At 39.4% G+C, this 24,598-nt stretch overlaps 1 long non-coding RNA gene and 1 pseudogene across 2 annotated transcripts; both read left to right on the plus strand.

The window, feature by feature from the left end:
- Positions 1 to 365: 365 nt before the first annotated feature.
- LOC145859420 (uncharacterized) lies at positions 366 to 11,628 on the plus strand (annotated as a pseudogene). The gene is made up of 2 exons (XR_014379657.1): positions 366 to 995; positions 6,502 to 11,628. The product of XR_014379657.1 is annotated as an uncharacterized LOC145859420 (transcript).
- Positions 11,629 to 14,035: 2,407 nt separating this feature from the next.
- Positions 14,036 to 15,764, plus strand: LOC145859423 (uncharacterized). The gene is made up of 4 exons (XR_014379660.1): positions 14,036 to 14,147; positions 15,311 to 15,350; positions 15,462 to 15,549; positions 15,685 to 15,764. It is a non-coding gene; the product is annotated as an uncharacterized LOC145859423 (long non-coding RNA).
- The last annotated feature ends 8,834 nt before the right edge of the window (positions 15,765 to 24,598 follow it).

Consider the following 24,598-nt stretch of genomic DNA (forward strand, 5'->3'; position numbering starts at 1 on the left):
TGTATATAATGAACAGACTAGGTCTATACTGCTCCTACATGGTGTAACAATACCTCATGTAGATGTATATAAGGAACAGACTAGGTCTATGCTGCTCCTACATGGTGTAACAATACCTCATATAGATGTATATAATGAACAGACTAGGTCTATGCTGCTCCTACATGGTGTAACAATACATCATGTAGATGTATATAATGAACAGACTAGGTCTATACTGCTCCTACATGGTGTAACAATACATCATGTAGATGTATATAATGAACAGACTAGGTCTGTACTGCTCCTACATGGTGTAACAATACATCATGTGGGGCTTTAAGGCAATGCTGCTAGTGTGACGTATAATCTAGTGGACGGAACGCTTCTTTCAACAGCAACAACAGTTCGTCAGCCACCTCGGTAGCTTGCTAGACAAAATAGCCGAACCAATAAAGCTCTTTAGACGTTTTCGTTTATATTAGCCACTGTGTTTTAAACCCACTAATGTCGTGTAGTAAGTTATCCGTTTTAATTTCATATTTACGGTGTTGTTGTTATTAGTCAGGTAGCGGGCTGGTTAAGTTAGCATTAGCCAAGCTAGCTAACACCCCCGACCATGAGCTCACTAAGCTACTCTCCTGCTAAAGAAGAGGAGGTATGCTGGACGGAGAAAGAGGGTCTGTGGCTGAACGTTGTCGTGAAAGAGGAGGAAGAGGATATCACAATACAAAAACAAGTAAAGGGTGAGGCTGTTACAGTGAAAGAAGAAGAGAAAGACGTTTCAGTTAAACAAGAGGAAGACTCGTTCAGAGTGAAAGAGGAGGAGGATCTTACTGTTAAAGAAAAGGAAGAGAAAGAGGAGGAGGCTGTTTTGGGGGTGAAAGAGGAGGAGGGGGAGATGACTGTCACATTGGAAGAAGACGAGGATGAAACTGGATATCTGGGCTCGGTTTCCCAAAGGCATGTTAAGGCATCCAATGGTTCTAACGATAAACGGGCCCTGATTAACACTAGTAAGTACTGTCTTAAAAACAGAGGCACAAACTCTGCAGTTGTTGAACTGATGTGTGGTGTTAAAGGGGAAATATGCAAAGTTGTTGAACTGATGTGTGGTGTTAAAGGAGAAATATGCAATAGCTACATCCATATTTAACCTTTTTAAATTATTTATTTGTAACCATTGATTCTTAAAGAATATAACACATGCCTCATGAGCTTAGTTCAACTGTTTACCCCGTCAGAACCCCAAATAAGCTTTTTTTACTCCAATGTTTAGAAACAATTTAAATGATAAACAAATGCTGTAAACACTCAAAACATGGTTGAAACTATATTGTTGATATCATGGATGGTCAGTCCTTACATCCGTAGGTCCGTCTATGAATTTGAGAGTAGTTACATTTCTCCAGCCCCATCATCATCTTATAACCAAACTAGTGGTGGAAAGACAGCTTTGTTATTGTATGAACTGCAGATTGGTTGATAGATGTGCGGCTATTTTATAGGGGTAACCTAGGATTTAAATAGCAAAAAATTGTCAGCCCTGAGACTTGGTTTGTTAAACAGCTGAGGGATGGGGGCTAGAGAAATGTAACCACTCTCAAATTCATAGAGAAAGCGATTGTAGCAAACGTAACCCAAAACCTAGCGACCTCGTTAAGAAGTTCAGACTTCTTGACAGTTGCTGGACCCAGGTTTGAGTCCAGCTCAGGACTACCCCCTTTTTTTACTACACTATAAATACAAGGACTGGCCATCCATAAGGTCAAAATTATAGTTTTAAACAAGATTTCAAGGCTATACAGTGCTTGTTTACAAACAGTGGTGTTATACAAGCTTATGTTTTGGTTTCTGGTAGGTTAATACAATTGAAACATTTGAGGCGTTTAAATGTTATATTCTTCAAGAATCAATGGTTATATAGTAAATGTGTCTTTCTATAACTGCCAGTGAAGATTTCCTGTGGGGGTCAAATTTTTAGAGCTGTTGATCAGTCATTAGCTGTGTTAGAATACTCATACTAACCGTACTATTTGTGACGGGAATTGAGTGTATAGTATGCTTATTGGTCATAGTATAATGTAGTTAGTATGCCAAAAGTTCCTGGATGTCGTACTAAAAACGGCAAAATATGACGTATACATGCAGTACTTTAGGGCCCATAATGCAATTATTCAGGAAATGGGCGTGTCTTCACAATGTTTTCAGATTTTAAGAAAATGGCGGAAAATATGCAGTCGAAGTCCAACGAGAGCCGATACAAATTCATTGCTTTAACTGATTATGACAAATGTTAAGAAAATGTTGAGCGATGTAATGACTTTTCAAATAAGTTACCTTACACAATATTTTGTCTGACAATTTGCTAGCATGTTATTACAGCAGTATGTACCGGTATGTTAACTAACGTTAGTTGGCTACTTATACTTCAAACTTACCAGTATATTAACTAAGTTATATTCTATCTAACTACCCAACGTTTATTGACTTGATTATTCCCTGTCATTCTTCGCTTAGCTAAACGGTATAGTCGTTGTGCTTTCTCAATGGACATTCGGGTGCTTTCATAAATTCGCTCTGGCTATCTACTCCGATTTCAGAGCACTCTCGTCTGAGTACCAGAGCGCAGAATAATGAATTTACTAGCGCTCAACACCCGTTGAATATGTCCAGGTGTCAGTAAACGTAGGAAAAAAAAGCGTCATTTAAATGTTTTCCAGCAGCACAGTCACTATGGATAACATGTAAACTGCCTAACCAGCTCTGCTAGGGCGAGTAAAATGGTCAGAGTGGTCTCATTTGTGTCTGGAAGTAGCTAGCAAGCTAAGGTCAGAACGGTCAAATCAACCCAACTCCTCGGCCGGAGTGTCCAGTGCGCTCCGAGAGCGAAACGGGCTAAATTTACAAATGGACAATCTGACAACGCTCTGAATTTATGAAGCACTCTGGTATTCAAGATTGAATTTAAAAACACACCTGAAGTCGTAAAATGTCTAACTAGTAATGTGTTATGCTAACTAGCTAGCTAGCAAGAGGTTGCATAGCAACAACAAAAACTTCCGGTAGATATTAGAAGAGCGCTCAACTGAAAGGATACGGATCGGTTACAGTATACTACAATTAACTAATAGTATGTAGTATATACTCATTAAGTATGTAGTTATAGTATACTACAATTAAATAATAAATAAAATGAACTAATAGTATATACTCATTAAGTATGTAGTGTCATGACGTTGCCCTCTCTCTGGGAACAGGGAGCACAGTTGACCACCACCCCCCTACCTACCTCTCCCTACCCAGGCCCTGTCAAGGCGGTCGTAAATTCCAAAGGAAATGTCCTGCCTAACAGGCCCAGTTGAGACAGAGAGGGGTTTCATAGAGGGACACAGGAAATTCTTCCAACTCACAGAATTGGGGAACCGAACGACATTTTTGTTCTGGAGAAGGTATAAAAGATCGGTGAAGAATCCAGCTACGAACTGGTCCGCTTGGTACAATTTTGTGATACTCAGAAGAGACAATATAGCCATATTACCATAAAACTGTTTATATAATAGCCTCAGCTATGGGACTTGCATCTAAATGGTTGTATAAAATGTATTTAATAAGATTAAAGCTATTTGGAATATGTAGAGAGGCTATGTACTGATGTTAATGTGATAGAATTGTATTTCTGTTCAAAGCTTAACTCAGTCATCGGCACGCCCCCAGGGACACAGACAAGACCTGGCGTCATGAGACAGCCTTTTTCTGTCATTCCGAATAAAACCCCCACCCAGGGTTACTTTCTGGAGACCAGGCCTCCACTCCATTGCGAGTTGGCCAATAGGTTTGACCATCCAATTCCTCTACTGAAAGTTAACTTTTAGACTACCGATACCGACAGAATAAGAACAAGTCTTTGATATTAATTATTAGTCTGCAGCTAAGTACTCGATCATCGAACGCGAAGACCGACGAGACATCCATTCTATAACGACATTAATGAATGTCGCTTTGAAAGATCCATTCTAACAGAGAGAGAACGCGGACAAAACTCTCCAACAGAACAGAACTCTCCAACAAGGATCCCGACACACACTGAGCGTAAATATATATTGATTGCAATTGTTCCCGAATGAGTGAGCGTTCATGTGCAAAGATTTAGCATATCAATTGTTAATATTAATGAACTCTGTGTGCCTTCTCAGCTGCCCTTTATGACCCTTTGTTTTAACAAGACACCAGCCATGCCTGTTTAGCCCACTAGGGCACATTACCCTACCAATTCTTTGTGACGATAATTACTGTTTGTATGCTTTCTGTGAATTACTTAGTTTAGTAAATAAATGATTTTAAGACAATTGATGTATGGATGACTTTTAGCAAAGGCTGGATTCGTGCAGATACAACAATTTACGACGTTTGGAATGAGACTGGACGCGAGGTAAAATACACCATTTAAACCAGAAGATAAACAGCCTATACTATAATATAATATAATATATAATGTTATAATATAGGAAAGTTATATTAGGAAAATTATAACTTTGTAATCTGAATATTTTCCTTGGTGCCCCGATCTCCTAGTTAATTACAGTTAAACGATTAATCAGTTTAATCGCGTAATAATAATTACAGGGAGTTAATTGATAAACATGTCTTCAGTTTAATGGTGCCCAAAGACACGACAGTAGTTACAGTATACTAAAATTAACTAATGGTATGTAGTATGTACTCATTAAGTATTTTCAATGCCATTACATTAAAGGCAAAACATACCTACATTCAATAACATTTTTGAATTGTTTGAAACCTTTGTTTTAAACCCTTCTCAAAGTTGGTGCCTTGACGGATTTGTGATTTTTAAAAATTATAAAACACTACTTGACTTTCCTTGTATTTATGGCAGTGTAGTTCCCTTAAGGGTCAGTCACCTTTGGTACAACATACTATGGGGAGTCGCGACTTCGGCTGAAGGATTAGCAGGGAGGAGTTTCTGCAACCAAATTGAGTGTGCTTTGCCCTCGTGCCACAATTTTAGCAAACACAGAAAGTGGCCTATATTGGAGACCAAAAGTCATCTGGCACAGTGTCTAGGATTTCAACAACTTGAAAAATGTATTTCTAGCCTACAATCATCGATGTTACTACTAATGTGAAAACAAGACAACATATGACTATTGTTGCTCACTTGACTGTCTTAATTGTCAAATTTAACAGAGGTCAATTGTTGTACAACTTCATGGGTACGCTCTGGGCATCACCTTTTACCTCAAATAAACAGTGGATTTCTGCTGTTGTGGGCCTTTAACCTGTTATGGCTAGGGGGCAGTATTTTCACGGCTGGATAAAAAACGTACCCGATTTAATCTGGTTACTACTCCTGCCCAGTAACTAGAATATGCATATAATTATTGGCTTTGGATAGAAAACACTCCAAAGTTTCTAAAACTGTTTGAATTGTGTCTGTGAGTATAACAGAACTCAAATGGCAGGTCAAAACCTGAGAGATTCCTTTACAGGAAGTGGCCTGTCTGACCATTTCTTGAACTTCTTTGCCATCTCTATCTTTTACTAAGGATCTCTGCTCTAACGTGACACTTCCTACGTCTTCCATGGGCGCTCAGAGCCCGGGAAAAACCTGAATGTCGTCATCCCAGCCCCAGGCTGAAACACATTATCGCCTTTCTCAAGTGGCCGATCAAGGGACTGTGGGCTTAGGCGCGTGCCCTGGCCACCCCCGTCTTTGTGATTTTTCCTCTGTTTGCCGAAAAGGAGATTCCCGGTCGGAATATTATCGCTTTTTTACGAGATAAATTGCATAAAAATTGATTTTAAACAGCGGTTGACATGCTTCGAAGTACGGTAATGGAATATTTAGAATTTTTTTGTCACGAATTGCGCCATGCGCACGAACCTGATTTACCATTTCGGATAGTGTCTGGGACGCACGAACAAAACGCCGCTATTCGGATATAACGATGGATTATTTTGGACCAAACCAACATTTGTTATTGAAGTAAATTGTTAGCAAATTCCCCGGAAGTTTGCGGGGGGTATGCTAGTTCTGAACGTCACATGCTAATGTAAAAGCTGTTTTTTGATATAAATATGAACTTGATTGAACAAAACATGCATGTATTGTATAACATAATGTCCTAGGTGTGTCATCTGATGAAGATCATCAAAGGTTAGTGCTGCATTTAGCTGTCTTCTGGGTTTTTGTGACATTATATGCTAGCTTGAAAAATGGGTGTCTGATTATTTCTGGCTTGGTACTCTGCTGACATAATCTAATGTTTTGCTTTCGCTGTAAAGCCTTTTTGAAATCGGACAGTGTGGTTAGATAAAGGAGAGTCTTGTCTTTAAAATGCTGTGAAATAGTCATATGTTTGAAAAATTGAAGTTTTTGTATTTTTGAGGAATTTGTAATTCGCGCCACGCCTATCATTGGATATTGGAGCAGGTGTTCCGCTAGCGGAACGTCTAGATGTAAGAGGTTAACCATCTGTCTGACTTTTGTCGTTCACACAGGAGAGAGACGGGACTATTGTGGATCCTCTGGAGAGCCTCAACAACATCATGATGCTAACGAGGCAGAGAAGAGTCTCTCCAGATCAGAACATCAGCAGAGACACACTGGGAAGAAATCTCACTGCTGCTCTGACTGTGGGAAAAGATTCAACTCTTCAGTAAAACTTAAAATACATCAAAGAATTCACACTGGAGAGAAACCATATAGCTGTAGTCAATGTGGGAAGGGTTTTTCTACATCTCGCTATCTAACTATACACCAGAGAACACACACAGGAGAGAAACCATACAGCTGTAATCAATGTGGGAAGAGTTTTATTCGGCAACAAACCCTGAAATCACACCAGAGAATACACACTGGAGAGAAACCTTATAGCTGTAGTCAATGTCGGAAGAGTTTTTCTACATCTAGCTATGTAACTATTCACCAGAGAACACACACAGGAGAGAAACCATATAGCTGTAATCAATGTGGGAAGAGTTTTACTTGGCCAGACAGCCTGATAGTACACCAGAGAACACACACAGGAGAGAATTCTTATAGCTGTAGTCAATGTGGGAAGAGTTTTACTCGGCCAGACAGCCTGATTGTACACCAGAGAACACACACAGGAGAGAAATCTTATAGCTGTAGTCAATGTGGGAAGAGATTTACTCGGCCATACAACCTGATAGTACATCAGAGAACACACACAGGAGAGAAACCTTATAGCTGTGATCAATGTGGGAAGAGTTTTACTACATCTAGCCAGCTGACTTTGCACCAGAGAACACACACAGGAGAGAAACTTTATAGCTGTAATCAATGTGGGAAGAGTTTTACTAGATCTAGCTATCTAACTGTACACCAGAGAACACACACAGGAAAGAATCCTTGCTGTGATCAATGTGGGAAGAGATACTCTGATAAAAGATCTCTGATCAAACATCAGAAATTACATACATGAAGGAGTTGTTTCCTGACATCAATGAAATTATGTCACAATGTAGAATGTTTAAACATTGTAGTAGCAGTATTTTAATGATGTCAGAATGTAGAACCCTAAACGTTTGCTCCCTATTGTATTGATATTAGCCTCTGTGGAAAAATCCAGGCTATGAATTTAATTTAATGAAAAGTGACTAACAAAAGAAGAATTGTGTTACACTTACCACGTTGGTGACCCACTTGAATCAAAATGCAACACCTCAAAATGTAGCTAGCTGTTTTCTACAAATTGTCCTCTAACCAGTGATGTACAGTCGTGGCCAAAAGTTTTGATAATGACACAAATATTAGTTTTCACAAAGTTTGCTGCTTCAGTGTCTTTAGATATTTTTGTCAGATGTTACTATGGAATACTGAAGTATAATTACAAGCATTTCATAAGAGTCAAAGGCTTTTATTGACAATTACATGAAGTTGATGCAAAGAGTCAATATTTCCAGTGTTGACCCTTCTTTTTCAAGACCTCTGCAATCCGCCCTGGCATGCTGTCAATTAACTTCTGGGCCACATCCTGACTGATGGCAGCCCATTCTTGCATAATCAATGCTTGGTGTTTGTCAGAATTTGTGGGGTTTTGTTTGCCCACCCGCCTCTTGAGGATTGACCACAAGTTCTCAATGGGATTAAGGTCTGGGGAGTTTCCTGGCCATGGACCCAAAATATCGATGTTTTGTTCCCCGAGCCACTTAGTTATCACTTTTGCCTAATGGCAAGGTGCTCCATCATGCTGGAAAAGGCATGTTCGTCATCAAACTGTTCCTGGATGGTTGGGAGAAGTTGCTCTCGGAGGATGTGTTGGTACCATTCTTTATTCATGGCTGTGTTCTTAGGCAAAATTGTGTGAGCCCACTCCCTTGGCTGAGAAGCAACCCCACACATGAATGGTCTCAGGATGCTTTACTGTTGGCATGACACAGGACTGATGGTAGCGTTCACCTTGTCTGCTCCGGACAAGCTTTTTTCTGGATGCCCCAAACAATCGGAAATGGGATTCATCAGAACAAATGACTTTACCCCAGTCCTCAGCCGTCCAATCCCTGTACCTTTTGCAGAATATTAGTCTGTCCCTGATGTTTTTCCAGGAGAGAAGTGGCTTCTTTGCTGCCCTTCTTGACACCAGGCCATCCGCCAAATGTCTTCGCCTCACTGTGCGTGCAGATGCACTCACACCTGCCTGCTGCCATTCCCGAGCAAGCTCTGTACTGGTGGTGCCCCGATCCCGCAGCTGAATCAACTTTAGGAGACGGTCCTGGCGCTTGCTGGACTTTCTTGGGCGCCCTGAAGCCTTCTTCACAACAATTGAACTGCTCTCCTTGAAGTTCTTGATGATTCGATAAATGGTTGATTTAGGTTCAATCTCACTGGCAGCAATATCCTTGCCTGTGAAGCCATTTTTGTGCAAAGCATGTGTTCCTTGCAGGTAACCGTGGCTGACTGAGGAAGAACAATGATTACAAGCACCACCCTCCTTTTGAAGCTTCCAGTCTGTTATTTGAACTCAATCAGCATGAGAGTGATCTCCAGCCTTGTCCTCGTCAACATTCACACCTGTGTTAACGAGAGAATCACTGACATGATGTCAGCTGGTCCTTTTGTGGCAGGGCTGAAATGCAGTGTAAATTTTTTTGGTGTGGATTCAGGTCATTTGCATGGCAAAGAGGGACTTTGCAATTCATCTGATCACTCTTCATAACATTCTGGAGTATATGCAATTTGCCATCATACAAACTGAGGCAGCAGACTTTGTGAAAATGTATATTTGTGTCATTCTCAAAACTTTTGGTCACGGCTGTACACGTTATTCCAAGATTCCGTGTGGTTTTTGAGCTGTTAGTTTTAACAGGACGTGCAACCTCATCTTCCTCCTCTCGCACAATTGATTTCAACATGATATCGATGAGTGATGACAAATGTGTTGTTCCTTTGTTTTTGTTCCCCTAAATTTAAATGCATCACTCCAAAATGTAGCTGACTGTCTTCTGCAGGTAAAAGATATCTTCCATTTCCATGTGTTTGTTTTAGTTGTGTTAGTTTTCAACAGCACAGCACGTACAACCTGATTTCCCCCCTAATCGATATCAGGGATTTATTGCTGCTTGTGCAGTTTATAAGGTGCTTGTTTAAAAAAATACAAGTAATATGATTATTTGGCCGATATTTGTGTATATAGCACATTTTATGTTTTCAATATATCACAAACGGTTTCTGCATATTGGTTATTGATTTGGACATGTTAAAACTGTGTTTTGACATTGGGGCTATCCCACCTAGCAAAATGTAATTGAAAAGATGTTGAAAAGAAGACTATGCCCGACGTCCAATACACGTTCAATTTCAATTCATGTAACATTTAGCAATCATAATTATTTATGCAACCATCTGACAATTTTATCACATTTCAAACATCCAGCCTGACGAAAGATACATGTTTTATTATTCCATGTCTCACCATTAAGTGAATTATTGCCAATACATATTAACAAAGGGGTGTACATTTTCATATTTCACATTTACAATTCATGTAACATTTAGTAATTATAATTATTTACTCAACCAACTGACAATTTTTGGGTATAATTATATTGACATTGTTGCCCTGCTTTTAGAATATCAGGGTTCATTTTCAGATGTGCCAAACCAAATGTACATGACATTGGGGACTGGGCCCCGATCCAACAACATGCTTATCTAGTGAACCCTGAAAAGAGAGAGAAGCTCTGTAGTGAGGTGGAAAGTTACTACGGATATTGCAGGAGTTTCCTCTTGAAATCAGACATGTCCGTGGTAAGGACAACTTGGTTGCTGATTGTCTCAGGGGTGGGCAATCAAAAAGTTTTGTGTTTTGCGTTTAGCCAGTGTGTTGCAATGGATCACAATTTATATTGACTGCATGTTTTTCCGTATTGGAGATGAGTTGTGTTTGGCTCGTTCCAAGCGGACGAGAGTTCTAGAAGCGAGTGAGTTTTAGAAAGACGAGAGTTCTAGAAGCTGGAGAGTTTTAGGAAGACGAGAGTTCTAGAAGCTAGTGAGTTTAAAAAAAAATAAGATTGTAGAAAAATTATATTTAGAAATGTTTTTTCCTGTTTTTAATTGTTGACAGCCAGTAAACCACGTTTATATTGTAGAAGGTGAAGCATTGTAGTTGATTAGAATGTGAAATGGAAGTTCTCTCTTGGTGGTGAGCAAACTTATAGGATATATTTGTTGTCTTAACGGGGAAGGTGTTACAGGCTTTGGTTTTTCCATTTATGTGTTGAGGTTGGACTTTAGCACGTATAGCTCGTTAGCACGTAGGGCGCACTGATTGGTGTCACCTCGTTAGTCAGTATGTGTTACACCTGTGCTGGCTTGTCCATCTCATTAGTGGGAAGGTGTTTCACCTGAGCTGGTCCAGGTTCTATTTAAGAGTGGCTGTCTCAGTGCTCCAGTTGTCTTGATAGATGTGTAGAGTCAACACCTTTAGTTGCTCCACCGTTTTGGTTTGCATCCTGTCTTTAAGTTTGGTGTGGGTTTTTCTTTTGTTTTCCTCTTCTTGGGCAGATTTAGTGTGTCTCATGGTGGGTGTCTTTTATGTCCCAGTTGTTGTTACTAGTCAACATTCAGTGGACACCCCCATAGTGTCTATCAGAACCCCTCCTAAAACCCCACCTGTTTAGTTGTCACTGACTCTTTGTTAGTTCCATCTTCTATTTAAGGGACTTTTGTGACTTTCTTGCTGGGGAACGAAACAACAAACAATGGAGTTAAACAAACTTATATTTTGGGTTGGATGTTGCATCCAATTCTTAGTATTTTAATCAATGTATATTCCTTAGAATGTTTATTAGTCTTTCAGTTAATCTTTTTTATCTTATGTTTGTTGTGGTAAATATTAGTTTTTTTCCTGTGAAGCCATTGTGTTGCATCCATGTCTGAAATGTGCTGTATATATAAAGCTTGATTTGAACATATTGCAAAACAAATGAACCCGATGACTGACCAATCAAGACTCTTGCAAAAGCAACACTTATCTTAGTATGAAAAACAGTATAAATTCAGTATATCTATTGTATGGTATGTACATTTCATCTCACTTTAAAAAAAAAATCAACAATACGTCAAAGGATTCAACTATTAAAAACAAACAAAATTATCAAACAGCTCTGCTTATGTCATGTTCTGTGGCCTTGCTGTTCCATTTCTTGACTGTCTCTGCAACACTGAAAGAAACACATTTAGTCATATTATGTAAAACACTCAAAGTAATGGATATGGAGCATCTATTGCCTCAGTTACACCTGGCACCTAAATGTGACTTCTGTCATCCGATCCATCCAAGCTGCATTAGGTTCAGATCTACCAGGATGGGCCTTTGACATATTCTGGATGCAGTCAGGCCACCAAATATGCATCAGCAATGTAAAGAGATGTGGGGAAAAGTACATTTGACACATGACCTTCATAATATCAAAGAACAAATGTGTGTCTGAGAGGAAATTAACTTTCATACAGCCAAAAGGGGTGAGAAATTACACCAATATCAGTGGATAATTTGCACTAATGTAAATAAACATGGATGATGGAACATATTCCCGTTTGCTGACGTGATGAACCGCTAAGGGGACATAAATATTTGCCATCTAAACCATATGTGACCTCTCACCTCTCTGGCTGTAGAAGTGTTCTTCCTAACCAGTCCCTCAACAGCTCTCTGACTGAGCTCCACCCTCACTGGGTCTTCAGAGGAGAGGAAGGCTGAGGAGGGATGGAAGGATGAATGGATCAGTCAGTCAATAAAGTGTAGAGCTGCTGTCTATGCTGTCTGACAAAATCACTATTTTAGTAGTTCATTAAAGTAAATAAGGCTTTATGACTGCTGAATACTAACTATCAATCACGTAGATCATGTATTTTCAGGTAGAGATACATCCTTGAGACGTCCCTAGCCCGTTGAAGTTGACAATTAAAATGGTTAAGGTAGGGTTTAGGGTAGGGATGTCCCAAGGATCCGGGATACCATTGTGCATTCTTCTGTCTCTTTTACATAGCAGGTGATGAGTTCTGACTTATGTACTTTTAAATATGAAATTGAATGAAACAGTAATGTATGTTGATGCTAATATGATGTACAATATTCCATGATGTTTCTATATGATAACAATAGAGTAAAATATTTAATATGCCATATACAATTTTTTAACAGTTTCACAAATTAATTTAAATTAACTTAATCATTATGACACAGCCCTCACTATTGTCATTGGTTACACTAATTGCACTGTTTGTCTACATAACCTAATTCAATTATTCATGACATTACCCTGAGGAAGGCACAGTGATGCCGAAACGTTGGTAAATACCCATTAAATTGCTGGGAGTTTATACATGGAGAGTGCGACTTTCTTTATTTTGATAGTCTATAGTTTATTCGCCGTTAGTCAGCACCTCCACACAAACTACTTTTCAGGGTCTGCGCCAGCTCATGTTTTTAAGGGTAAGTAACAACACAACTGATCACCAACAACGAGGAAACAGCCTATAGGGAGGAGGTCAGAGACCTGGCCGTGTGGTGCCAGGAAAACAACCTCTCCCTCAACGTGATCAAGACAAAGGAGATGATTGTGGACTACAGGAAAAGAAGACCGAGCACACCCCATTCTCATCGACGGGGCTGTAGTGGAACAGGTTGAGAGCTTCAAGTTCCTTGGCGTCCACATCACTAACAATCTACCATGGTCTAAGCACACCAAGACAGTCGTGAAGAGGGCACAACAAAACCTATTCCCCCTCAGAAGACTGAAAAGATTTAGTATGGGTCCTCAGATCCTCAAAAGGTTCTACAGCTGCACAATCGAGAGCATCCTGACTGGTTGCATCACTGCCTGGTACGGCAACTGCTCTGCCTCCGACCGCAAGGCACTACAAAGGGTAGTGCACACAGCCCAGTACATCACTGGGGCCAAGCTTCCTGCTATCCAGGACCTCTATACCAGGCGGTGTCAGAGGAAGCCCCCGCCCCACTCTCTGTTATCATCTATGTATAGTCACTTTAATAACTCTACCTACATGTACATACTACCTCAATTACCTCGACTAACTGGTGCCCCAGCACATTGACTCTGTATTGACCCCTGTATATAGTCTAGCTATTGTTTTTTAACTTCTGCTCTTTAATTACTAGTTCCTTTTATTTCTTATTCTTATATGTACTTTTTAAAACTGCAATGTTGGTTAGGGGCTTGTAAGTAAGCATTTCACTTTAAGGTCTACACCTGTTGTATTCGGCGCATGTGACTAATACAATTTGATTTGATAGACTCATAGTACAGAATGAATGACTGACTGCCCGGTTCAACATCAGTTCACCATCTCACCTCATACTGTATTGGAGCAGCAGCAGCTGACATGATCGTTGATGCTAATCAGCATTTTTGAATCTGAGAGTAAATAGAGCCGACTACACTCTAAAAATGAAGGGTTCAACTGGAGTTGTTTTCAGATCCCCTAAGAACCGTAGGGTTGTTGGTCAATGAAAAGCAGCACTAAAAGGTTCTTCAAAGAACTTGTTAGAAGGTGGGTTCATCGAGGAACCTCCGTTGTTGCTGGACTTCTTCTGGGAACTTCGCAATTACAACTGAAAACTCTGGTGACAAGTTTGGATGCGACAACAGTTAAAAAGGTACGTTTGGGTCAATGTTTGGCTCTGAATATGTATCAAAATAATTTATAGAATAATATAACATACTAATGAATAACGAAGACAATTATGGTTTTCTGTGAATAGCTTCCATAACGTTACTATAGCTAATTAACGTAAATATTAGAAAGCCGGGTTTGACCGTCGGCGTTGTATGAGCTACAGTACAGTACCGTTAGCTAGCTAGCTAACGTTATGTCCTAACTAGGCAAAACTAGGTTTGGATTATTTCCTGAACTATATTATTTCCCATATATTGTATATAGTTTCCATAAAACCAACATGGATGGCTTTACACTCATTAACGTAAGTTTCCAATCTAAAGCAGTTCTCACTTTTGTGATAATGAACTAGCTAACGTTAGCTTCGTTAGCTAACTAACTAACTAACTAACTAACTAACTAACTAACTAACTAAGGACGGTGACCTGTCCAGACGAGATGTTACAACGAACTGAATTGTCAATGGAGGGCTTCCTCTTTATATAGCCTGCTACAGCATGCAATACTATTAACTCACAGGGGGGCATAACGTTACATATACAATACTATCCCATTTTGGAAACGTTACATGTATAATACTATCCCATTTTGGAAACGTTACATGTACAATACTATCCCATTTTGGAAACGTTACATGTACAATACTATCCCATTTTGGAAACGTTACATGTACAATACTATCCCATTTTGGAAACGTTACATGTCCGCCCCCTTGTGGAGGGAAATTAATATCTTAGATGGTAGCTGTAGATGGGATTCAAATGCATAATGGTATTAATACAGTGACTAGACTACCTCTTTTGTATAAATGCCCTTCAGAATACAAACACAGTATTGCCACGCAGCAAAATGTTGCGTATAATCTTTCAAGTCAGCCTGATAAAATATTGAACAATTTGTGTACAAAGATTTTTTGAAATGTGATATTAGACCTGTATGGCAGTACTGTTACTGTATGGCAGTACTGTATTGGCTAGTGCTTTCTCCTATATGTTCTTCTATTTTGCATTCAATTGTATGTCGATGCCATTTATCTTTAAATATTTATTTACTATATACATATATATATATAAATATATATATATATTAATGCTTGTAAGACTATTCTTTGACACATTTTCTCTTCCTTTGAAATTCTTATAGGACAGAACATGGACACAATGCAGTTGGGATCAAGAAGAAGGTACAGATATGTTGTAGGACAGCTGCATTTGAAGTGTACATTTAACCTACATAGCAGTCAATACAAACTGAAATCTATTAGGATACAAATGTGTGCAAGTTATCTTTTCAGATCTTCTCACAAATGAATCAAGTCCATGGAATGGATATAGAGAAAAAGATAATTCAAGGAGTAGCAGAGATAGAGGGGCGAGGCAGGGGTGAGGACATCATCCTGCTATTTTGACAGTCCCTGAAGGACAATACAGAAGATGTATTTGCTGTTATTCCTTCACTTTCTCTAATGTATTTTGTAATAAAATTAGAAAGTGTAGTACGATGCTTTACTTTACTAGGACTGGAGACCACAGCAGCGATCCTGCTCTTGCCCTACCTCTTCAATGAGGACCCGAGTGGCCTTTATGTCCGTGACAAGGTATGCCTTTGCACAAATCATCTGTTTCTTCATAAACATAGGTGTGCATGCTTATATAAAACTACAGCTGAACATTTGTTATGTTCTTTGTTAATTGTTTGTGTATTAATCTTGTCTTACTTTTGTTGACACAGATTTCACTGCTCTTCACTCCTTTACTGCACATTGGCGGAAATCCATTTCACTATGAGAGTGAAATCACGCTGGCCTTTGATGGGGAGAACATCCACACCCTCGAGGACGTCCCCATGGGACTTGGGGCTCTGCTACAGCTGTATTTTTTTTATTTTCCCTTAAATTTCCCAAAAATGTCAGAAAAACACTTATGTTCTTAAGTTAGTGTTCTGGGGATAAGAGAAGTTGGGGTGAAGTTACCAGGGCCGGGCATAAAGATGGCAAACTTCCTAACATAACTAAGTGAATATGATATACACACTAAAGATGAAAAAACTGTATTTAGCATCAAGTCTACAATATTGTTAATTCATATTTGTGGTGCCAGTAAATAAACAATGAATTATTTAAATCAATATTGTCAATATTGTTATTCAAATATTTTTTTATAATGCAGGGAGGGTGGACCGGGAGTTAAAAAAAATTACCCCAAAAGGTTCTTTGAGGAACCATGATAAGGGGTTCTTTTGGAGAACTTATAGGGGACCCCTAAAGGATACTCCAGGAACCTTTAGTTTTTAGAGTGTATATTGATAAAAGTCCCCTTGTCCTAGAGACATTTACATAGTTATACACAGCCCAATTTGGGATGACTATTTTAGGGTTAAATAGCGGCCACAATAGACAGACCTGATATTGCCCATAATTCAACGTCCTTGGACGTCACGTGCTGAGTGGGTATGACCAAAGTTATTCTATTTAGCTACACTTTGTAGTACATTTTTACACTATAATAAATGTTTCTGATGCCACATCGCCCGTTTTCAAAGGGAGTTGTTGGTTTTTAGGGGCAGTCGCTTTTTAGCTTTTTGTCTGAAAGTATTTTCTCAACTGCGATACCAACTCCAGTCAGCAGAAGGCGATGTGCGTCTTTCAGGTGATTCTGCCACTGTGACGTATAATCTTGTGGACAGGACACTTCTTCAACATCAACAGCTAGTCAGCCACCTTGGTTCACTCTAACTTGATGTAAAAAGGTTTATTCAATAAATATAGCAACTCCTCTCGTACTGGGAAAACCCCCCCCGAATTGTTATGCCAGTTTTATTTCAAATGTAGTACCCGGACGGAGAAAATCCAATAAGCGTTTTATAGTAGAGACCACGGCAAAAATCAAGCCATCCAGTAACTATAGACCTTCCGCTGCTTCCTAAACTATCATCCTGCTCTCAATACAACCCTGTGATATTCTATGATGGGCAGTGAAGGAACGGAACCCCAAGATAACGTTATAATCAAACTTATTATCCAAATGTCAATCATCTGATTAAGCATATTTCTATAGAACTATAGATCTCTATGTTACTATCCAAACTTCAGATTAAGACACAGTCACACAACTCTCATATCACAGTCACACAACTCTCATATCACAGTCACACAACTCTCATATCACAGTCACACAACTCTCATATCACAGTCACACAACTCTCATATCACAGTCACACAACTCTTATATCACAGTCACACAACTCTCATATCACAGTCACACAACTCTCATATCACAGTCACACAATGCTATTCCCAAACATACCTAATCAATTAGTTGTTTTTCTACAATATTTTAACCTGCAGAAATATTTTCTAATTTCTATCTCATAGTTAGTTCCTAGGATAATGTAACTCGTACATTTACATCTTTCAATACTTCTAAAATGGGGTCCAGGTTTAAAACAATTACAGGTGCACCTTACTAGCTTATACTATATCATAAATGGTCATAACTAGTAAACACAGTTTGCATATATTCCGGATCTTTTAATGTTAAATGGCCAAAAACTAGTTCACACAGATTCTAGTTTTCATCTAGTTCACCAAGATTCTAGATATTTAACACTAAATGACCAAACCCAGGGCATACCTGGCCAGCACATTTAAAATAATTGGAATTCACCACTTCTGAGGGTCACACAGACACTTTTCAGAATGAGGTCCTTCTTCCAATAGGGTTTCACCAGGTACCGTGTTTCACACAGAACCCACAGTCACCCTGGCCCCTACAAACCGCACCAATCCCCACTGTGATCAATTAGGTGTCAGGATGGCTCTAGGTCACTTGCAACCGACCAATGATAGGTGTCTTTGAGTTGATTAACTCTCAGATCATCCTCCACTGACTCGACCCTGTTTACAACTCCAAGGTGCCCCCCTCACACAGGAATACACTCAGAACCTACGAGGCTTTATAAAAACTCCACTTTGCGTGTTTCGCTCTCCTCTTTTTTTAAAACTACGTTCGAGATGTGGTATCTACTCGGCTCGCTGCCTCTCAAATCAAAGGTGGGTCCATCTTCTCCATTCCTAAAGTGTGGTTTCCCTGAGATTCCAAGTTTGAGGGATCATTCGTGCACGATTTACCCTGGTCCTCAGGAGCGGTCACCAAGTCAAGATTCACAACCCCATCGCCAAATATGGTGGTTAAATTCTTTAATATCAAATGAGGAGAGACAAACTTATCACACAAGTCAGAGTTATTCTTAAACTAAATCTTTAATCACTTAATAATGGAGCAGGTCAAGACAACGCACAAATATAAAGTGAATCAATTGAGTTATCTACGATAATGATGGCTGGTCGACGAATCACCCCCAGATGATTCGTTGAGAGCCACGATACAAAAGTACAAAGGTCTTTTACAGTCAAGATATACCCCTTTCAACCTACATGACGAACAACAGATGTATAGAACGGGTCACAAGGTTAAGATTTGTATGAAAGATACTTATAATTCACAGCAGACAGTATCTGCTGTAAAAACAGTACTCTTTGTGTAGAGACCAGGGTCTGGCCCTGGGGTAATCTCTCCCTGGTATCATATAGAACAGAAACATTAACTCATGTTCTGGAATGCGGTCTCTTTAGGTTTTATCACCCAACATTGTAAATCTCCTGTCAGTGTTATCTCCCAGAGGCCCATCAGTAGAACACACAGACACAATAGTTCTAAGAACCCTCTATTCTGTTGCATAAAACAACCATTTGATGCAATAAAAGCATTATAACATAATGTTGCAATTGTTCTCTCAGACACTATGGGGGTGTTCACTGAAAGTTGACTAGTAACAACAACTGGGACATCAATGTCACCCACCATGAGACCCACTAACTCTGCCCAAGAAAAGGCAAACAAAACAAAAGAAAAACCCACACCAAACTTAAAGACAGGAAGTAAACCAAAAAGGTAGCGCAACTAAAGGTGTTGACTCTCCACATCTATCAAGACAACGGGAGCACTGGGCCAGACACTCTTAAATAGAACCTGGACAAGCTCAGGTGAAACACCTTCCCACTAACGAGATGGACAAGCCAGCACAGGTGTAACACATACTGACTAACGAGGTGACACCAATCAGTGCACCCTACGTGCTAACGAGCTATACTTGCTAAAGTCCAATCTCAAAACATAAACGGGAAAACCAAAGACTGTAACACCTTAAGAGAATGCTTACCACCAACAGAAAACAACTTCCATTTCACATTATAATCAACTACAATGCTTCACCTTCACCAATATAAACATGGTTTACTGGCCTTAAACTATTATGAACAAGAAAAAAACGTATTTTTTCCCCACTAGCTTCTAGAACACTAGTCTTTCTAAAAGTCACAAGCTTCTAGAACTCTCATCCCCTTGGAACGAGCCCAAACAAAACTCATCTCCAATAGGAAAAACGTGCAGTCAAAATAGATTGTGATCCATGGCAACTCACTGGCTAAACACAAAACACAAAACTTTTTGACTGCCCACCCTTGAGACAATCAGCAAACAAGTTGTCCTTACCACGGACATGTCTGATTTCAAGAGGAAACTCCTGCAATATTATCATTAAAATCGTTAAATCATTAAAATGCTCCTACAACAATCTTAACATTCTACATTGTGACATTAATTCATTGATATCATGAAACAACTTGTCAAAGGAATTATTCTATCCCAATGATAATAATTAACAATTAATAAGCCTTGACTAATTCCCAAGGTTTGTAAGACAATGGGGTAATAATTAGGCAAGGACTCAGGTTTCTGCAAAAGGTTCGTACAGTTTATTCAGAGAACGTTCTGCCCAACATTAACAAAGAAGTTCATTTTATTCTCTCTCTCCTCTTACGCACACACCTCCACACCAAAAGTAGATAAACTACGCACACACATACACACAAACAGTAGGTGAATGGTATCTCTCCCTTGACTTCCCACCACTGTTAACCTGTCTGGGCTAGGAGGCAGTATTTTCACGGCCGGATAAAAAAACGTACCCGATTTAAACTGGTTACTACTCTTTCCCAGAAACGAGAATATGCATATTATTAGTAGATTTGGATTGAAAACACTCTGCAGTTTCTAAAACTGTTTGAATGGTGTCTGTGAGTATAACAGAACTCATATGGCAGGCAAAAACCTGAGAAAATTCCAAGAAGGAAGTGGCCTGTCTGAGAATTTGTAGTTCTTCTTTAGATTCTCTATCGAAACTACAGTATCTCTGGGGTTACGTAGCACTTTCTAAGGCTTCCATTGGCTCTCTAAAGCCTTCAGAAAGTGGATTGAGGTGTCTCCTGTCTCTGGGCAGAGTATGGTAGATCAGTTTGTCAGTGGTCTGCCTCGTGACAAAGAGATTGGATATGCGCGGTCCCGTGACCATGGTGTTTTTTGTTTTCCTCTTTGAATGAATACACTATTGTCTGATTGGAATATTATCGCTATTTTATGAAAAAAATAGCATAAAAATAGATTTTAAACAGCGTTTGACATGCTTCTAAGTACGGTAAAGGAACATTTAGAATTGTTTTTGTCTCGAAAAGCGCTCACGCGTTACCCTTTGGATAGTGACCTGAAAGCACGAACAAAACAGAGGTATTTGGATAACTATGGATTATTTGGAACAAAAACAACATTTCTTGTGGAAGTAGCAGTCCTGGGAGTGCATTTTGACAAAGAACAGCAAAGGTAATAGAATTTTTCTAATACTAATTCTGAGTTCAGTGTGCGCCGAAGTTGGCGGGTGTCAAAATAGCTAACCGTGATGGCTGAGCTATGTACTCAGAATATTGCAAAATGTGCTTTCGCCGAAAAGCTATTTTAAAATCTGACATAGCGATTGCATAAAGGAGTTCTGTATCTATAATTCTTAAAATAATTGTTATGTATTTTGTCAATGTTTATGATGAGTAATTTAGTAAATTCACCGGAAGTTTTGGGTGGGGATACATTTTCTGAACATCACATGCCAATGTAAAAAGCATTTTTTTGATATAAATATGAACTTGATTGAACAAAACATGCATAACATAATGTCCTAGGAGTGTCATCTGATGAAGATCATCAAAGGTTAGTGCTTCATTTAGCTGTGTTTTGGGTTTCTGTGACATATATGCTTGCTTGGAAAATGGCTGTGTGATTATTTTGGGCTATGTACTCTCCTAACATTATCTAATGTTTTGCTTTCGCTGTGAAGCCTTTTTGAAATCGGACAATGTGGTTAGATTAACGAGAGTCTTGTCTTTAAAAGGGTGTAAAATAGTTGTATGTTTGAGAAATTGAAATTATTGCATTTTTGAGGTTTTTGTATTTCGCGCCACGCTATTCTACTGGCTGATGAATAGAGTGGGACGCTGACGTCCCACTGGCCCAGAGAGGTTAATCACTATCCAGCGCTGCCTGTTCCTTTCCCCCGAGATTAGGAGAACCTTGAAGCCTACTCCCATATTTCCTCCAAAGCCTCTCAAAGTTGCTAGGTCAGGTAGAACAAATGTCTACTGTTCTCTTAGGTCCTCTAATACGCACACATATTTCTCTCCCTCTCCAGCCTCTACTAGACCTTTATGGGACTTACGTTCAGTACTTTAATTATTCATTATACATGCTACATCAACTACTAATTAGATAAGTTTCAGAGTGGATTCTTTATTCATTTACTTATAATCATTTATTTCACTTTTCATTCCACCCTTAAATGACTAATAATACACATTGATTATCAAATGCTATATGGAAACATAATTGTGATACAAGGATTAACCAAACCAATACATATATATACATCCGATACTCATCAATGACTGTCCTGGCCCTATCCCCAATTATGACACTTCGTTACAGGATTTTCATCATAATTATCATTAAAGGAACAGTCAATCTAAACATTGAAAACGGTTTCATCCAACATTGGCACACATGGTTAAAAGAAACTGAGCCATCTTCCTGGCCTGGAGGCCCGTATTCGTCCTCCCACTGGTCGGAGCAAGGAATTGGTAACATCTCTCACCATCTGCTGCGTCATCGATCTCTCTAGAGTTTTGGTGATTAAACCTTTCATACTTGGCATATACTCATCAATCACACAATATCAACACTCTCATACAGGTGAAAGCAGCCCATAATACAGTTCTTACAACACTTTTCCATTTCCCAAACATGAGCTGTGTTATCAGGAATGTACGTGCAGCAATGAACCTAATCATTCTAGCTACACCACCCTCTTCTGCCAATAACATATCGAGAGTCAGTCTATTTTACCAGGTCATGAGGGAGGTGGCGGATAATTGGTCAGAGAACCCCTTTACTGCATTCCCGGTTTCATTCATGAATCTCTGTTGGTTATAATAGAAGTCATTAATCCAATGATGTCATTAATCCAATCCCCATTTTTATTTATTGTCAACTACCAAAAGAACGTAGTGGTAAAGTCTTCACCTATTTGATTCATAACTTTGTATTCATCTGGAACTTCCCTGAGGATGCCAATAGCATCCATCTAGACAAAGCTACTCCAATCCTGGTCAAAACTCCTCCTGTGCCTACTTTAGCCTCCTATAACTGGCCTCTGATGACTAACTCGAACTGGTTGGACCAATAACCCCAGGGCACTAGTTCCTAACCACCCTTTGTGGTAATTTCTGTTGTATGCGTCCTTTGCTGGTACTAGCCCACCCTACATCAGTTATAGGTGCGGTGAGGTTAAGAATATTCTCCTGTACTTCTAAACCTAAGTCAGTCACATTAACGATTGCATTACAGCCATTAAAATCATCTAAGTTCTCGGTGCCATTCTTGTATCTATAACACTGGTACTCATCAGGAATTTAAGTGAACCGAGGTGGGTTGGCTGAGTACTTCAATCTGGCCCACCCAATCCCTGTAACGTTATTTGCTTTCCTAGGGAATTGTTTAATGTTTACCTTAAATTCTACATCTTGATCTTCTTTGGCTCCTTATTCTGTACGTCAATCATCAGTGTATTATATAGTTTATCTTTTCATTATTATAAATGACAACAGTGTCGTATGATTAGTACCGGAAGGTGGTGGATCTGAATTTATCAGAAAGGTTACCAAAACTTTGATGCAGCTCAGAGTCTCTACTCTTCCCAAACACCGCCAACCCTCTCCTGTCCTTAGTCGCTCTGCTAGGTACCACCCCATACTCTCACCTCTAGGAGCACACACAGTGATGAACGGTCGGGATAGGGAATCTTCGTTATTAAGGAGGTAACCCCCAGACCCTGTTGGTACTCGGTTATTCTCCTAACTCTGTGTGTGATCAGCAGTGCTCATATGTGTACATACCTTCTTGCAGTGGATAACGTGGACCCAAGTGACTCTCTCAGCTTTTCTAATGGCAAAAGCAGTGGTTTAACAGAACCTGGTATGGGCCTTTCCAACGGGGCTGCTTCCAGTTTTTTCTCCTCAGGGACTGGATCCACACCCAGTCTCCTGGTTGGATTGAGTGAATCACCTTCTCCTGTAATTCACCTGTTGGACACAAAATCTTGGACATACGGGTTTGGTTAACAAACAGTCTTCTCATGTGCTCTGCTAGTATATCTTCAACTTCTATGTCTGCTTGTTCTATTCTCCCTAACTCTGGCATTCTATAGGCTCTACCTGATTAGCTAAAATGTCATCCATCATTTAACCTCCCTGGGCAAGGTGGGACGTTTGCCAATGGAGCCGATAGTCTCTCCATGAATTAATATCCTAAAGCTAAGCGAACCGAACTAAATTCTCTTACTATCTTCTCCTGCTGGCCCCCCTCCTTTCTTCCTGCTACTCCCCAACCCTCAAGGTTTCAGCAGTGCGGGGGAGGACTTCTCCGTCTGCCCTTCCTTCTATCTGTCTGTCGCACTCTCTCATAACAGTCAGTGTCAAATACTGGTTGTTTCCAAATATTGACTAAATGTCTCACTGTCTCCCTGGTTGCACTCCTGGATTTTAGAAAAATCAACATGTCTTATGGTAGTAATATCAAGATTATTGCATAGTTAAGTAAGTTTATCTGTTACTCTCAATGATCCTGGATCACAGATGTCATATATCCCTGTCCTGTTGGTTTAGAATATGTCCTAAACACTTATTCAACACCAAAATATAATAATACTATTATATCAATTCCACAGCCTTGTTGTGTTAAATCTCTTCCACTGAATTCAACAACAACTGACTACCTAAGGGAATATAAACTTGGCTAGATAATGTATAAGAATACTACTACTGGTCAACAGATATTCAAATAACATAATCAGATCAAAATCACTAATCTGAACAATTCCTCAAAGAAAAATCCTTGTACCCTTATGGTTCTAGGAAAATAGACTGAAGGAAGCCTACCCTTAGTCTAAGGCTTTGCCCTTTCAGTCTTCTCATTGGTTCAAATTACAAATATG

Source organism: Salmo salar, chromosome 12 (assembly GCF_965601325.2).
Source record: "Salmo salar chromosome 12, fSalSal1, whole genome shotgun sequence".
Lineage (NCBI taxonomy): Eukaryota > Metazoa > Chordata > Actinopteri > Salmoniformes > Salmonidae > Salmo > Salmo salar.